Here is a 12,053-nt window from a genome sequence, read left to right on the forward strand (position 1 = left end):
AATCCCTGTGACAAACAAATGTAGAATACCAACGTCATACCTAGCCTGAGGCTGTTATCATGATAGCAGCAAAATCCAACTGTATTCTAGCCAGAAATTAACAAGGAGATTCAGAGAATGAGACATCCATAGTGACCATTGATGAATTCTAGTATATACCTGGTGTATTAGATTCTTACTGTTGCTGCAATGAATTACCATAAACTTAGTGTCCTAAAACAACACAAATTTATTATTTCACACTTTTGGAGATCATAAGTCAAAAATGGGCCAGCATGGCTGTGTTTCTTCTAGAAGCTCCAGGAGATAGTCCATTTCCTTGCCTTTTCCCACCACTGTAGGCTATCTAAATACCTTAGCTTATGGCTCAATACCACCCTGATCTCTGTTTCGCTAGTCATTTCTCTTACTCTGACCTATCTACCTCTTTCTCCTAATGATCCTTATGATTACATTGGTTTTACCTAGATAACCTAGGGTAATCTCCTCACCTTAAAGTCCAGAAATTAAACACATCAGCAAAGTCCCTTTTCCTATTCTAGGTAACATGTTTGCAGGTCTCATGGATAAGGACATAGACATCTTTGGGGTCTTTACTCTGCCTACCACATCTGGTGAACTAAGAGCTGCACGTGTGCAAGGCTGTACAGCTGTACACATAATTAAGAGAGATGAGAGACAACCCCAGCTATCTACATATTCCTTACTAAACCCAATGTCACACAAACACAAAGACAGAAGAAGGAACTCTGGAAAAAATAAAACCCAGGGCAGACTTGTAAACTGCCTGGACTCTAAATATGTTTCCCAATGGCATAAAGATCCATTGGCAAAGAGTGGAAGCCCTACTGGCTTGAGGAGTTTGAGTATAACCTCTGACCAATAATTAGTTGAACATTAAACAAGGCTAAAAAAGGAGTGGTCCATAGGTGCTAGGCTTCAAAAAATAAAAGCAACAATTTAAAAAATAGTGAGTGGTGGCATATTGCAGAAGAGAGAGACTCTGCAGAATTAATCCTGACAAGGCACTAAACAAAAAATAGAATAAAATAAACTGCCAAAAAACAACCCGTGGTATGGGGAAGAACTGGAATCTTTAGTGACTAGAACATATTATTTAAAATGTCTAGTTTTTCAACAAGTAGTTCATGAGATATACAAAGAAAGAGTAAATAAGATCCATACTCAGAAAACAGACAGTAGAAACTATCTCTGAAAGGGCCCGTATTTCAAACTTAGCAAACAAAAACATCAAATCAACAATTATTAATATGTACAGAGAACTAAAGTAAGCCACGTTTAAAAGATTACAAGAAAATATGAAAGCAACAATTCAACAGATTTAGGATATCAATACAGAGATAGAAATGATAAAAATAACTGAATTTAAACTTGGAAATCAAAAAGTATGAGGACTACATTTTTTAACTCACTAGAAGGGCTGAAAAACAACTATGAAATGGCAGAATAAAAGATCAGCAATTTAAAGATAGACTAAGAAATTATTGATCTGAACAACAGAAAGAAAAAATGGATATTAATATATAAATGAATAGAGTTTCAGAGACTTGTACAACACCATCAAGCACACCAATATATGTAATGAAATTCCCAGGAGAGAGAAAAAGAGGCACAAAAAATTATTTGGAAAAATAATGTCCCAAAACTTCCCAAATTGGATGAAAAACATAAATCTACAGATCCAAAATTCAAGAAGCTCAATGAACTCCAAGATAAAAACAAATATGAATTTAGACTATTACTCAGTATAATTCACAGAAATCAGCACAAAATGTATCAAATATCTAAATATAAGAGCTATAATTTGAAACTCTTTGAAGAAAACATGAGAGAAATGGGTTTTGACCATAAGTTACAGAGTTCTTAGATAAGACACCAAAAGCGTGACTCAAAAAAATAAATAAACTGCTGAAAAATGCTGAAATATAGGTCATTGCCAAAACATAGTATAAGTGAAAGAAGCCAGTCACAAAAGACTATATATTGTATGATTCCATTTATATGATATATCCAGAAAAGGCAAATCTAGAGACACAAGAAACAAATTACTTGTTGGTTGGGTCTGGGAGTGCAAGTGGGGATTAACTACTGAATGATGATGTTAGTTACACAACTCTATAAACAAATTAAAAATCACTGAATTGTGCATTTAAATGGATAAATTTTACAGTATACATATCAAACCTCCATAAAGCTGTTAAAAAATGCCAAGTGAAATTTCCCAGTATAATTTTGTCCTACTTTTGAAAGTCCCCTGATTTGTTCAAATGTCATTTCATTATTTCTCAAAAATCCAAGTGAAACAATCTAAGGGTGTAAAGTGATGATTTTCTTAAACTTGACATTAATGCCAAACATATTGATGCCTCATATAACTAGCAATGACTCAACAAACGTCTAAAGTAAACCTAAAACTCTCTAATTTTGAAAAAAAATAATACATTATCAGAACACAAAATCACTGATCATCATACTGCACTGCTCAACTTCCCTGCAACTCTTTTCTGCAAATTGTGAAAGTTTACCCTTGGGAAAACCAGTGTCTGCAGAACACCTGGTTTCCATTAGAATCAACTGTGGAGCATATCCAGTCTTACTATCCAGTCCTACTAATTGATTTCCTTCCTAATGGTATGAACTCTTTATAACTCTCTGTCTCAAGAAATGCTGATGATTCAAAATGAGTGTTAACTCTCTGCGTGTTTCAATCTCTTGAAGCTGCTGCTGAGTGAAACCTGAGCCTGAACGGGTAACAGGTACATAGGACGCCCGCTCTTCAATTCTCTAGCAACTGGTCATATTGCTCCCTCTCCCTTTTATTATTTTTGTTCCCAAACCTTCTTTCCTCTTTCTAACTCCAGTTTCCTTTTGATCACGTTATTTGTTTGAATGATTTTCACTTATATTGTTTTATATCCTTATGGTCTCATTTTCATAACTTAAATTGTGTTGTGAGGTTAATTTCCCTTCGAAGTGTCCTTATCTTTCCTAAATTGCTATGTAAAGAGACTTCTATTTTCTATCCCTTTTCTTTCTGAAATAAGATTCATGGAAATAAAAAGTTGTGTCTTCGCTATTTCATTCCAACTGAGCACAGTCTGGCAGGGCAAGCAATCTCTATGTTCAAGACTTGAATGGTGGAGTCTTAAAAAACACCATAATTTAAAAAAATATATTGAGTACTTATTATGTGCCAGAGTATGCTCTAATGTTTCCATGTATCAAGTCATTTGAATACCCACAATAGCACTATAAGATAAATACTATCAACACTATTTTACACATAAGGAAATTGAGGGACAGAGAAATTAAGCAACTCACCCAAAGACACATAGCTCACAAATCAAGGAGATAGAGATTCGAACCGAGGTAGTCTGACCCCAGAATCCGTGCTCTTAGTTACTGCATTATACTCCTAGTTATGAAATTGCTTTTATATCATTTTTGCCTAGTTGCTCCACTAATTTTGAATTTTCTTTAGAAATTAGAAAATCCAAAAATATTACCTCTACAAACAAAGAAAAGGAGTTAATATTTAGGAAAAATATAAAATGATCTAAAATCTCACAAACTGGAGACACTTTGGCATAAAGTATGATTATTTCCATATATATATTTACATTATATGTAAAGTTTTGTGTTTTATAATTTTTTAACTTAATGACAAGTTATATTTTTCGGGTTAGTTTATCTGAACTTCTAATTTATTTTATGTGCATCAAAAAACCTTATAAACATAAATTCAAGTACATTTAAAAGTTACCTTCCTTATTCACCTAGGAAATTGCTTTTAGAGGGGCTTTGATTATGAAAACTGTACTGTTCTTTAGAGTTACTGAATTTTTCCAAATAGCTAGTGATGTTTTTCTTTTCATCAATATTGCTATAGCATGCTTTACATTAATACTCCATTGTAATTTAAGGAAATTGCCAAGTACTCTGTGGTGCCTATATACTTTTTGTTTGAGGCAAGAAAGAAAGGGAAAAGTTTGCACTTTTTCTAGTTTTATTGTATTAGATTTAGGATCCAGTTGGAAATGTGGAGTGTTGAGGTTACTCTGAAAGGACAGTCACATGGCAGGAAAGTCACTGGCTTCTAGATTGGTTTCCATTCTCACATCAGGGTGCAGGTGTCAGTGAATTCAATTCCCAAAGTCACTTGGTGGAGATTAACTCTCCGCTACACCCGCCACAGGGTCTTTTAGGCCTCTGATTTTGCTTGCCACGTCTTCCTGAACTTTCTACTATGAATGTAGGTGAAGACTGCTGTTTAACAGTACCTACATTGTGTCAGAAATTGTGCTAAGAATTGGGTTATACAAAATTGGCTAAAATCTCCTTTTCTCAAAGTGGTTATAGTTCAAAAAGAAGAACTAACATGTGAAAAATAATCTACTTTAATTATTATAAACAATGTACAAGACATAACAAGAGTTCATAGAAAGAAGCTATTTACCCTGTTTAAGGTGTTCAGTGAATATTTTAGAGCAGATGCCATTTAATTATCTATGTCTTGAAGGATAAAGGGGAAAGGGAAGTAACATTTGTGCCATATACTTTTACCCATATCATCTCAAATCCTCATAATGTTAGGAGAAGTAAGTTATAATTCCCTCATTTTATGGGCAAATAAATACCATTAGCATCATTTGGTAGCCTACTCTAGTTTATATAGCTCACAAATGGCAGATCTTGGATGGCAACCAAAATCTATTAGGCTTTAGAGCCAAAGACTGTTCCACTTTGTAATGACCAGGAATAACACAGATGAAAGTCTATGCAAAGGCAGAGAGACATGAAAAAATATAGTAAAGTGTTCAGTTCATAAAGGGTCCTATGTGATATGCTATCAAATTTTGAGTATTCTTAATGATAGAACCACATGTTTAAATAGGAGAGTAACATGAACATATTTCATCTTTAGATAGGCAGATCTGAAAGCAGAGTAGAAAGGACTAAACTTAGATAAGACTGGAGGCTGAGAGCTCATTCTGAAGGCTGTTCAGTCATTAGTATGAGAAAATATATAGGCCTGAAATAATAGTTGCCAGTGGAAATGAAGAGGAGAAAACAAAACTGAGAAACATTCAGTATGTATAATTTTCCATCTAGGATGTAAGACAAAAGAGGAGACAAGGGTGCCACATAGATTCCTGGACTGGGCAACTGAGAGAATGGTCATGATAGTTCTTAAGGTATTTACAACATGATAAAACTATGAGTCCATCCTTGAGCATTTTAAACTTGAGGTGCTTGAGTGATGTTCATTTATGTACTACAGTATGGTCTTGGATATATTATGCTGGAGTCCAAGGTTAGAACTACAGACACAGAAATTATAAGTGGGGAATACTTGAAACAATGAAGCATGTTTGGAATGAAAAAATATTGTAGGATAGACTCCTTAGTCACGTCAATGAAGAAAGGCAGGGAAAACATTTGTGTATCAGTGAAAGACACAAAAAAGAAGTTAGAAATATAGGAGAAAAATTAGTAGAGCTCTGTTATACAACTATTGGGAATGTGTTCATCTTCAAGTAACAAAGTGTTATTTACAATCTCCTAAGTTAACTAGGCTTTATTTTTTTCACATATAAGATGTCAGAAGGCACACTTTTGCTGACATTAGTTAAAGACCTTTTAGACCAGCAGATTCTTTCTCTATCTGTTCATACTATCATCTTTAACATGTGGACTTCCAAAGCTCATGATTGCTGCACCTTTAGGCATCACATTAATATTGAACGCAAGAATAAAGGAAACAGGAAAAGAGCAAAAGAGCGTCCTCCACATTAAGCATTGCATTTTAATCTGGAAAAGAAAATCTTCCATATTGTTCTATATCTCATTAATCAAATCTAGGCTACATGCCCCTCTTAAAACAATTCTTGGCCAAATGATACTGGATTATCATGTTTCAACGAGGATCTCAGATAAGGACTTACACTCTTCCCAAATTGAGAGATCTATACCAAATACCTAAACAGATAGGTGTTCTGTTAGTAGGAAATGTGGATGGAAAAGGCTTTGGGATAGGCAACATATACAGGAGTCAATGAGAGAAGAAATTTCAAAAATAGTGGATGATTAATAGTATCAAATTTGGAGAGTAAGATAAAGACTGAAAAGTGAAAAGTGATTATTATATGTGATAATTTATATGTAGACTACTGTATGCTGAATACCTGGTGACTTCTCTAAAAGGGTTTTCTGGAGTAGAAGATATCTTGTTTTGGCTTGTTCAATAAAAGGAAAGTATAAGTTAAACTTATCGCTAAAGAGTTTGAGAAAGAAAGGAAAAATCAGTAGGAATCCCCTCATCCCATCCTTGACAGGTTTAACATTTGAAGGAGAGATTCTATGCCTAACAGATCAAGGGAAGTGAAAAATTGAAATGAAGGAAAAAGGTCTATTGATGCTTCTAGATCCTTGGGGAGATTCAGAGTAGACTTGGAGGTGCTAGGCTTGAAAAGCGTAGAGCAGTGATTAGGAGCATCATTCTGAAGTCGTACAGCTCTTGATACAAGTCCTGGCTTTACCAATTCATTTTTCTAAGGCTCAGTTTCTTCAGTTGTGAAAGGAGGATAATAAAATTGAATCTATCTTATGGAGTCATGAAAGAGATCACATACTTAACATAATGCCCTGATTAGGAGACTCTAAAATGTTATCTGCAACACTACAATTGATTATTAATTATTAGTTATCATCATTGTACTTACTAAACTTTACTCTCAGACATCCAATATTTTATTTTATTTTTAGTTTGGCATTGATTTATTTATTAAAAGTGGTCATGGACCAAAGATGATATCATGTCATAAACCAAGTATTAAAATTATTAAGACTTGTGCATCTGAATTCCATTTAAATTCAAAAAACCCAAGGTAGGGAATGAGGGGTTATCTTCAAGTACTTTTGTTCTGGTGATCTTTGTAAGTCTATTGAAGTTAAGAGAATATTAATAGGTTATAAAAGATGCAGGGAAGATAATATAAAATTTGTGTGAAAGTATTAATAGTGCTGTAACAGAAGAGATGATATTTATTTAATGTGAGAACATTTAGGGCAATGGTCACAGAAATGATCAAGACATTTTTGAGAAATATTGAAAAGAGGTTGAACTATGGGATGAAAATTAAAGTAACCTCTTTCAGCTTTATCTGCAAAATTTACCAACACATTTTCCCTCAGATATTCTCTTTGTATAACAAATTTGTTGCTAACCTTATTTCTTCCAAAATTCTCATTTTTTTCTCTCAATCAATTATAATTAACTTAATTAACAAGGTGAATAGGGAATCTATGTTTCTGCCAGTTATACTTATTCTTTTTAATTTTTATCCTCAGGTCACTTGAAAATCAGCTCTTCTGTTCCAGTGAATAGGTGGGTTAAATGACTCTGGGGTCACTGAGTTTGTGTTACTGGCACTTACTTGTGCTTGGGAGAAAAAAACTTGTTTTCATTTTGATATGTTTTTGGCTCTATTTAGGCGCCATCTTGGGAAACCTTTTTATTTGTTTTTGGTAATTTTTGATTCTCACTTACATTCTCCTATGTAGTTATTGCTGGCCAACCTCTCATTGACATGGGCCTTTCATCTACCACAATCCCCAAGATAATCACAGGTCTTTTATATGGATACAAAGTAATTTCTTTCCAAAGTTATATGACACAGATATGCTTCATCCACATCACAGAAGGAGTGGAGATGGTGTTACTCATAGCCATGGCATTTGATAGGTGCACAGCAATCCGTAAACCTCTTCAGTATTTGAAAATCACAGACCCTAAATATTTGTTTCGTTTGTAATCTCTGCCTGGATAACTGGGGTGATACATGCTATATCTCAGTTTTTATTTGTTATAAAGTTTTCTTTCTGTGGACCTAATAAAGTGGATGGCTTTTATTGTGACCTTCTTAAGATTTATAAAACTTGCATGTACAAATGGAGCCAAGCTTCAGTTTATTGTTACTGCCAACAGTGGCTTCATGAGTATCAGCACCTTCATCCTGCTAATCCTTTCCTATTCCTTCATTTTGCTCACTGTCTGGAAATGTTCCTCAGGAGACTTATCCAAAGCGTTTGTCACTTTGTCATCTTATATGACTGTGTTTTTTCCTGTTTTTTACTCCATGCATGTTTCTGTATGCATGGCCTTCTCCCCTACCATCTCTTGGTATAAATCTGTTCATTGTAGCCTTTTCTATCACCTCTATCTTTAATTGTGCCATCTGTTCATTAAGGAACAAAGACATAAGGGTAGCAATAAAGACATTTCACAAAAAGATATCTTATGCCAGATTTTGTTGGCCACATCTGTTTTTGGAGCTTCAAAATTGTACATCCAACTACATACTGGTCCATCTCCACTTATGTACCTCAAATTTAATACATCCAGAAGAAGCTCATCCTCTGCCATCCTAAACCTGCTACTACTTTATATGGAGTATAAGACAATTACCTTTACCATCACAGGAAATGTAAATCCATTATACTAAGAATTGATATTCTTATAGAAAACAGCATAGTTTGACAAAGAACATTTGAATTTTGAATTTTTGGTCATTTTTCAAATAAAAGGATGTAATAATATCATTTCTGCTATTTGTAAGGTCTAAAAATAACTGGTAAATTTGTTGTGATCAATGTCAAAAATCATCACATTTAATTGTTATATATGTAGATCCAATGGCTTTACTCATTATTTAAAAAAAGACCCAGAGACAATATCTGAGTGCAAGTAGTTTATCTGGAAGAAATCCCTAGAAGACACTGGTTCAGAAGTGGGGATGTGATATAGGGAAGGGAAAAATGCCAACAGAGAGAGTATTAATTGGTATCCAACTACTGTGGACAACTAGGTTCAGTGTCTCTGTGTTCCTCTAAGAGATTGTATGGATTTTACGACTTATAGTTGTTCCACTTAAGAGGCAAGGAAGCTGTGTATTTCTGTATTGGTGTAGCTCTGAGGCATTAACTCCATGGCAGTTCCTGGCTTCCATGTATAGTGAGTTGAGCACTTCTGACATCCAAAGAAAAATCCTCAGGCAGAAAGTCTCTGGAGCTTATGGTATAAAACAATCTACATTCTTGGGAATACTAAATGCGGAGGGATATGTAAGAGGCATCAAGAACATCAGATACGCTCCACATTTTCCCATGCTTAGAGTCACTCATACTCCTTTTAAGTTCACTCTGGCATTGACTCTTCAAATACATAGTGTTTATGGAACAAGTGTTAATGGGGCCTGTCATTGCACATGTTCGAGGAGAATATGCATCATATTCCTCCTCCACAACCCATTCTAGATTCCCCTTACATCTATCCAGTAGTTCACTTGCCAAGATCCACATCCTCCTGCCTCAGCAGTCTGACTCGGTGATTACCATGATCCTGTTAGGCTGCAATTACTGCAATCTTCAAGTGTGGTTGGTGCAAGTGTAGCAGCAATTCTATTTCTTCATGACAGAGAAGATTAATTATCCCTGGCATGATAGTAAGTTCTTTCTTCTTCGTTTTTTTTTTTTTTCTTTTTTTTTCTGAAGAAGACGAGCACAGAGCTAATGTTTGCCATCAATCCTCTTTGTGCTGAGGAATATTGGCCCTGACCTAAAATCTGTACCCATCTTCCTCCACGCCTGCCACAGCATGGCTTGATAAGTGGTGCATTGGTCCATGCCTGGGATCAGAAACGGTGAACTCTGAGCTGTGAAGTGGAGCATGTGAACTTAACTACTGCGCCACCTGGCAGGCCACAGTAACTTCTTTCATTGCCTGCTGATCTACAAACACAAGGAAACCAAAACGACCAAGGAGCTACTAAAACTTTAGGTTTATTGGAATGCTTACTCTGTCCCCAGGAGAAGCATTTTCCCCACCCCACCAGAGGTCAAAGTTCTAGGTCCAGAAAGCTCAAATTCCCCAAGGAAGTGATGGTGAATAGAGCTACTCACTATCTAACCTTGGTTTCCAGACCTATGCATTCTCGGACACAATACATTATAATGTCCATTGGTTCAAAGTACATGTCACATGTTAAAACACAAAGTGTAATTCCCAAACTGGCATTTACTGCCACTTTTACTTGCAGCTTTAAAAGGCCATTCCCATGTGCTAGCAGACTGCCAGCTTCTGTTTGATACAGTATATTGCAGCACCAGTGGATCACTTGATTGTGTGCCTATTGTTGTACTTTCTTTGCTGTAAAGGTATCCCTTTGCCCTAAGCAATGTATGAAGGACGTTAGGCATTCTATATATCTTTGGATCATTTAATGGCCAAAGTACTACTATAAAGATAGTTAAAGCCATACCAGAGAAACATGTTTATCCCAGTAAGAACTATTAGCTGTTCTTCCAGGAGGGAAGAGACGCAGTGCAAACAACTTGCATTCAAGTTGCTGATTAAATGCCTCAAAAGATGAAACTATGTCAAGAGTTGAGCATCCATGTATGCTTCTGAAAGGTCAAAGATTAAACAGTGGCTGTAGCTAGAAATGCCTTAAGGAGAAGAGACTATGCTAAAAGAACCCATGGAAAAACTTTATCCTTGCCTTTCATAACTAGTTCATTCATGGTCCCATTGTGCAAGGACTGGAGTGGCTAAGCCAGGTTATCAACTCTGCTATTTAATACTATTTGTACATTACAGTAAGATAAGTAACATAAATAATAAGTATACATGTCTTTCCTCCTGTTTTCTACTGGCTAGCGGAAAAATTATGTCACATCTTAACATGGCCCATGTATAATTAACCACTATCCATTTTAAATGATAATCCCACAGTCAAGAAGAAATTATAAAACCGACCCTTTGAGAAAATAAATATCATAGACTAGAGTCATTTGACAATTGTCAGCAAGGTGCTAAGTTGATTACCATTTTTCTTTTCCTTAAACATACAAAATAGAAAGTTTAACTCACATGGTAGGAAACAGAGGAAATAAATTAAATGTCATCTCTAGAAACTAATAAATTAGTAATTAGGAAAGACTTGAGGTAGGAAATCTGTGTTGTTGAATGCACAGACATAATAATAAAGATACAATGATTAGAGTAGTAAAGAAAGCACAGAAGAGATCTTTTACTCTACAATAAAGGTAGATTCTCAAAACAGAAGTGAATAAATCCATATAATTACAAATAATTATTTGAACAAACAAAAAGTTGTGTTCTTCACACACATAAAATTAGATACATTCATTTCAACATAAATTAATTGGATCAAAATATTTTGACATTACATCATAAAGCAACTTTAAAAAAAGTAGGTGAAATTTATATAATTTTGGCAAAAATATGCAATTTTAATCAAAGCAACAGAAGTAGAAAAGAAAAAAAGAAAAGACTATATTTTAATACACTCATTTTAATTTTGTCAAAAACAGAAATAAAGACTTTCAGTTTCTACTTCCACATGTAAGGATGTTGGAAGCTACTACTCCATCCTACCAACAAGTAAATAGGGGAACAGACTGGAAAAATCAACAACTCTTCTTGGATCTATAAGAGAGGGGAGGACACAGGCCAAACTGCTGCCCCCAAGATTAGAGAGACAGACGGGTAAATACAGGTCATCATAGCTTATTGGAGCAGAGACAAACAACAGAAACTGCATAGGAACCAGTGCCGGGGTAGGAAAACCTGAAAAAAAATTGACAATTGCTGGAGGCTCAGTGTGGACAACTCTGAGAGTTAAAAAACTGTCCAAGGGGATCAGCCATAGGAGGTCCCAATGATATTGTGAGATTTATTTCCAGGGGCTTGACCAGATTCCCCCAGTAAATTTCTGAGAAAAATCCCTCAGGTTTCCAGCAGAGGGAGTGGAAAAGGAATCTTTTTGAAATATACCAGAGCATTCTGTTCTTAAAAAGCCCTCTCCTCTGGAGAAACTAGTTAACCAGAACCTAAACTACTGAGGTAGTATCAGAGCCTAACTGGCCTGGGGAAGAGAATTACCCAACTCTAGCCCTCTCTCGCCATCTTGTCCCACCTAAGTAGGGGGAGAAAAAACTTAGAAACACTT

General features: G+C 35.3%; 1 pseudogene; it reads left to right on the top strand.

The window, feature by feature from the left end:
* Positions 1–7,494: 7,494 nt before the first annotated feature.
* On the top strand, positions 7,495–8,451 carry LOC106833353 (olfactory receptor 4F15-like; annotated as a pseudogene).
* Positions 8,452–12,053: the final 3,602 nt, after the last annotated feature.

The sequence above is a fragment of the Equus asinus genome, chromosome 2 (genome assembly GCF_041296235.1).
Source record: "Equus asinus isolate D_3611 breed Donkey chromosome 2, EquAss-T2T_v2, whole genome shotgun sequence".
Classification (NCBI taxonomy): Eukaryota; Metazoa; Chordata; class Mammalia; order Perissodactyla; family Equidae; genus Equus; species Equus asinus.